Here is a 6,523-nt window from a genome sequence, read left to right on the forward strand (position 1 = left end):
TAACTCTCATTTACTTCGTCTTCCAGTTTCTTCATGGTGCTATCCTGTCATTATTATGGGTTGGGCCCAATTTAGGCTAGTTCCCTGGTAGTTAGGTTCAATATTGGAATAAAATGAGATATTTGTAGCTTATTCAACAGTTAATAAAAGGAGATTTACTTAGCTATAGCAGCAGAAAGATATTCAACAAGAATAGGCATTAAGTATCTTGAATGTATTCAGCTGAGTGAAGTTCTTGTGGTGATCTACCCACTAATCATTTAACAGCCCCTGCTTAGTGCCCAGGAGATGAGGAAATGACATTAACATTCTGAGCCCTTAGTCACTTAAGCTGACCAAGTCTCAAGGAACGTCTCAATATCTTTTAAGGAGAGAAAAAAAAAACCTATCCTAACCATCATGGAAAGGGGGTTCAGATATTGCTCTAACTACAATCATTGTCCTCAATGTTACCTAACTGGGTATACCCAGGGTTATTGTGAAGCTTAAATGAGATAATGGATGTAAAGCACTCTGAAAAACTTAAAACACTATATAAATTCTTATTATTGTTGTTTATTATTATTATTAATTATTATATTACAGCCACCAGGTCTCCAGTCTGGTGATGACTTCATTACCTGAGCCTTCTACTGTACTCCTATTGAGCTTAACCAATATTTATAGAACAATACAGCAATATCTTAGTAAATAATTAGCAACTTAGCTTAAAAATTTAAGTCAGTTCTCCCAAGCCCTTGGAGCTGATTCCAGTAGACACCTGATTGTACCATTAAGGCCAGAACTAGCACCTTTTTTCTTCCCTCTCTTTACTCCCTATTAGTGATCTCAAGCTCATGGGTTTAATTATCAACTCTATGCTGATGGCTCTCAGATCTATTTATCCAGCTCTAGTTTCTCTTCTGAGGTCCAATACTGCATCTCTAACTGCCTCCTTGGAACTTCAAATTTGATGTAGGCTTCTCAAAGTGTCCAAAACAGAATTCAGTATATTTGTGCCCAAACCAACCCCTCTTCTGAACTTCCCTATTTATTTCAGTGACATCTCTATCCTTCCTGTCACATAGGTGTACAACCTCAGTGTCATTATTGACTTCTCCATTCCCACCCCATTCCAGTCATTTGTCAAATTTTGCTGTTTCTTCTGCCATATTATCTCTTGTGTCTGTCAATGTCTTTCCACTCGTAGTCACCATCATAGTTCTGGCCTTTATCACATTTTTCTTGGACTATCACATTAACTTCCTAATTGGTCTTCCTTCCTCAAGTCTCTCCTCACTCCAGTCCACCCTCGACTCAGGTATCAAAGTGGTTTTCTTAAAGCTCTGATCCAACAATGCTATTCCTGTACTTAATAAAATCCACTGACTCAATCTTTAGGATCAAATATAAACTTTTTTGTTTGACATTTAGAGCCTTTTATACATTGTTTCCAACTTATATTTATAACTTTATTATATACATATTACTGATTTTGTCATTCACGATGTTCCAACAAAACTGATCTTTTTACTGTTTTTCATAAATGGCCCTCCAAATCTCGTTTCTATGCCTCTGCACCAGCTGTCTTGCATCCCTGGATTCTACCCTTTTCTCACCTATTTTCCTTCAAGACTCAGCTCAGATATGACCTGATACTCTTCTTGATCCCTCAGTTGCTAGTACCTTGCTCCCGAAATAACCTTGGTTCTCTTTTCTGTGTACCTATAATATGTACATTTTTTCTCCTTTGGCTGGAATGTAAGCTCCTCTAGGGTAAGGACCTTGGTACTTGTATCCCTAATGCCTAGCAAAATACCTGAGACAATGCCGGTACTTGATAAATCCCCTTTGCTTGCTTGACTCATGGAGCTTGAGTCTAGGAGAAGTATATGGGTCATAGGATCATATTCTAGTTATTTGTGTATTCATCAATACCTGAGTCCAAATCATGATTTTGACACCTACTACTTATGTGACCTTGGGCAAATTACTTAAATTCCCTGGATTTCAGTTTCTTCATTTATAAAAAGAGAGAATAGAACTAGATGGCTCTAGATCTATGAGGTGAGAACGAGTGGAATCCAGGTATACAGGACAGCTGGAGAGAAGTATGTAAGGTAAGTTCAGGCTTCCTGGAGGTGTTAGTATTTTAATTTTTCTTTTAAAGGATGGCTAGGAATACAATAAGTGTAATGATGTGTAGGAGAGGAATGAAGGGCATTCTAAGTATAATAATAGCGTAATTAAAAGTAAAGGAGGGGATTTGAGGGCATATATACCAAGGTGTACATTTTTCCTGAGACAAATATGAAGGAGAGTAGTTTGCCTCTTCTGGCAGCAATTCTATTTTCCAGTATCTCTTAATAAAGAGTTTGGCTCTTTCTCTCCTGTCTACAAACATGCCCAGATCTGCTACATCCTTAATTATTTTTTCAGTTGAGCCTGTCAATCATCTCAAGCTTTTATTCTATATCTATCCTCCTCTTCATCATCAAACTCTTAGGAAAAAAGTTGTCTAGACTGATTATTTTGGTTTTTTTATATTGCACACCTAATCATTTTATAATCCCTTGTACTCTGTCTTCCGACTTCATCACTCACCAGAAACTTCTTTCACCAAGATTACCAGTTATTTCTTAATTGATAAATCCAATGGATTTTCTCAGTCTTTACCTACTTGACTTCCATTCAGCATTAGACATTATTGTCCATCCCTTACTCCTGCATATTCTTTTCTCCTTGGGTAACTTTTTGTAGCTTTGTTTTCCTGTGGTTCTTTTTATTTTGGTGAAGCCTTTTCTTCTGTCTCCTTTACTGAATCAGCATTACATATATACATCATTACATACACTCCTGTGTTGCATATACCCCAGGACTCTGTGCTGGCAACTTTCTTCACTTTTTAAAATTTTCATCTTTTATTTATTTCTTTAAATATTTCCCAATCACATGTAAATATTTTTAACATTCTTTTTTTAAATGTTGAATTTCAAGTTCTCTCCCTCCCTTTTACCTCTCCTCTACACCTCGAGAAGGCAAGCAATGTAATATTTATTATACATGTGAAATCATATAAAACATATGTCCATATTAGGTATGTGGCAAAAGAAAATACACACACACACATAAAGCAACTACAAGAAAGTAAAAAACGTATTCTTCAGTCTGCACTGAGAGATTATTATTTCTCTCTTTGGAGGTGGATAGCTTTTTCCATCATGGGTTCTTTGAAATTATCTTAGATCATTGTCTTGATAAGAGTAGCTAAGTTTTTCACAGTTGATCATCCTTACAACATTGCTGTTACCGTGTATAGTGTTCTGGTTCTGTTCACTTTGCTTTGAATCAGTTCATATATATTCCCAGGTTTTTCTGAAACCATCTTACTCATCATTTCTAAAGCACAACAGTATTCCAATGCAATTATACTATAACTATTCAGTCATTCTCTAATTGATAGGCATACCCTCAATTTCCAATTCTTCATCACCACAAAAAGAGCTGCTATAAATATTTTTGTATACATTGGTCCTTTTCCTTTTGCTTTGATCTCTTTAAGATATAAACCTAGTAATAATGGTATTGCTGGGTCAAAGAGTATGCACAGTTTTATAGCCCTTTGGACATAATTTTAAACTGATCTCCAGAATGGTTGGGCTAATTCACAGCTCCTCCAAGTGTACATTAGTGTCCCATTTTTTCCATATCCCCTCCAGTATTTGTCACTTTCTTTTCTGTCATGTTAGCCAATCTGATAGGTATGAAGTGATACCTCAGAGTTGTTTTAATTTGCATTTCTCTAATCAGTAGTAATTTAGAGAATTTTTTCATGTGACTATTGATAGCTTTCATTTCCTCTTCTGAAAATTGTTTGTTTATATCCTTTGACCATTTTTATCAATTGGGGGATGGTTTGTATTTTTACAAATTTAGCTCGGTTCCCTTTATATTTGAGAAATGAGACCTTTAAAAGAGAAACTTGCCATAAATTCCATACATATCTCCCCCCTTCCTGTTTTCTTTCTAATTTTTGCTATATTAGATTTGTTTGTGCAAAAGCTTTTAAATTTAATGTAATCAAAATCATCAATTTTATTTCCCATGATCCTCTTGTCTGGTCATAAACTTTTCCCTTATTCATACATCTGATGGGTACATTTTTCTTCAGTGAACTTTTATGCCTTTTTTCCCATTTGGCCAATTCTGCATTTTAAGGAGTTATTTTTATCAGTAAAGTTTTGTACCTCTTTTCCAATTTGGCAAATACTGTATTTTGGTGTTATTTTCTTTAGCTTCTTTTTTTTTGTATGTGTGTGCCTCTTTTATCTAGCTTATAATTGTCTTTTCACAATTTTCTTCCTTTGCTTTCATTTCTTTATATAATTTCTCCTCTACCACTCTTATTTGATGATCATTTTTTTCTGCTCTTCCAGAATTTTTATTGGGCTTGTGACTAATTCACATTCTTCTCTAGGCATTGCTTATAGTCATTTTGCTTCATTGTCTTCTGAGATTGTATCTTGATCTTCCCTCTCATCATAGTACGTTTTTATGATCAGGTTCTTTTTTGTTATTATTGTTTGCTCATTTTTTTCATGCTATTTCTTGATTTTGAACTTTATGTTGAAGTTGGGCTCTGTCCTCTGTGTGTGTGTGTGTGTGTGTGTGTTGGGGGGGGCGCTATCTCAAGCTTGGGTTTTTTTGCATTGCTGTTTGCAGACCTAGTTCTAGGGATTTGGAATTTTTCAGTGTTTTCAAAGTGGTGTTATCTTGGTTGTGATCATTGATCTCTGTTCTTTACCCAGGAAGAGCCCTGATCCCTTGGGATTGTAACTGATAGGGTTCCATGGAGTCCCTGCTGCTGTGGGACCAGAAATGCTGCTTCTCCTCAGGGACCCTGATCCCTTGTGCCCAAAGCAATACTATTCCTCAGGGTCTCTGCTTCCTCTTCACCAAAAGTGTCTGGGAACTGTGATTCAGAAGTGGGCATAGGGAATGGTGTTGCCAAAAACAGTCCAGTTCTGGATTCGGTGCTAGCACAAAGGTCTCTCGTAATCTCTTTTTGATGATTTACCAGGTACTCTTACCATCTTTGGTTTGAGAGCTCCCAAAGCTGTTGTTGCTGCTGTCACTAACACCTAGTTCCACCACTGGTATTACATCCATGTGAGCTTTTGGCCAGCCTCTACCCTGCTGTCACAAATCTCTCCTTCCTGTCCTCATAAGTTGCCTTGGACTGGAAGAATATCTCACTTTGACTTTTTGTTGACTCTGCCAATCCAAAATTTGATTTGAAGCATTACTTTAAAGTTGTTTGGAGTGGAATGTTGAGAGAGCTCAGCTGAGTGCTTCCTATACTCTACCATCTTGGCCCCAAACTCTGAAGTTCCCTTTTCTTCTTTTCTCTTTACTTCTTTCTTAGTTATCTTATATGCTCCTCTCTATTCAATTACTATCTCTAGGCTGCAGACCCCCAAATCCAGAGATCCAACCCTAGCATCTTTCCTGAGTTCCAGGCACCAACCATCAGATGAATATTGCTTGGATGTCCCCAGAGCATCTCAAACTCAGCGTGTCCAGAATACCACCATTTCCTCCTACCTTCCTTATTTCTGGTGAGAGCACCATTATCCTTCTAAACACTAGGGACCATAAACTTCAAGTCATCACTGACTCTTTATTGTCCCTCACCCCCATATCCCATCAGTTGCCACATATTATTGATTCTGCTTTCATAATATCCCTCATATTTATCCCCATTTCTCTACTTAAATGACTTCTACCAAACTAACTTAAATCCCCACCAATTCTCTGCACTACTCTAATAATCTCCTAAATGGTCTCCTTGCATCCAGCTTATGTTATTTTGACTCAGGCTCCACACAACTACTAAATTATATTCATTTTTCTGATTAAGAAGCTTCAGGAGTTCTCTGACTCTAGGATAAAAAAACAAAAATCCTCTTTTTGGCATTTAAAGTTTCTTGTAATCTGTCCCCAGACTTTATTTCTAGGCTGATTTTTATGTTACTTTTGTTCATGTATTCTGTGTTCCAGCTAAATGGGCCCACACTTTATTTCCCATACACTACTTTGTATATCTGGCATCTGTATGACTCTTTCTCTGCTCACATTTCTCCCTTGGAATTTTTAGTTCCTTAAAGGTTCATCTAGAGGGCCACCTCCTACATCATGGCTTCTGAGATCCCTAACTTGTTAGTACTCTTGGTACCAATATTACTTTGTACAAACTTATTGAATTTAGTAGGTTCTGAATAAATTAATCTCTCTAGAGGCAGCTAAATGACTCAGTGAATATAGCACTGAGCCTAGAGTTAGGAAGACTTGAATTCATATTCCTACTAGCTACATGACCCTAGGCAAGTCACTTAACCTCTGTTTGCCTTAGTTTCCTAAACTTTAAGATAAGAGATGGAGAAAATAATAGCACTACCTTGAAGTGATGCTGTGAGGACAAAGGGGTGGGGGAGAGATAATATTTGTAAAGCATTTATTTAGCACAGTACTGGCATATAGTAGG

Source organism: Phascolarctos cinereus, unplaced genomic scaffold (assembly GCF_003287225.1).
Source record: "Phascolarctos cinereus isolate Bilbo 61053 unplaced genomic scaffold, phaCin_HiC Scaffold_5;HRSCAF=322, whole genome shotgun sequence".
Classification (NCBI taxonomy): Eukaryota; Metazoa; Chordata; class Mammalia; order Diprotodontia; family Phascolarctidae; genus Phascolarctos; species Phascolarctos cinereus.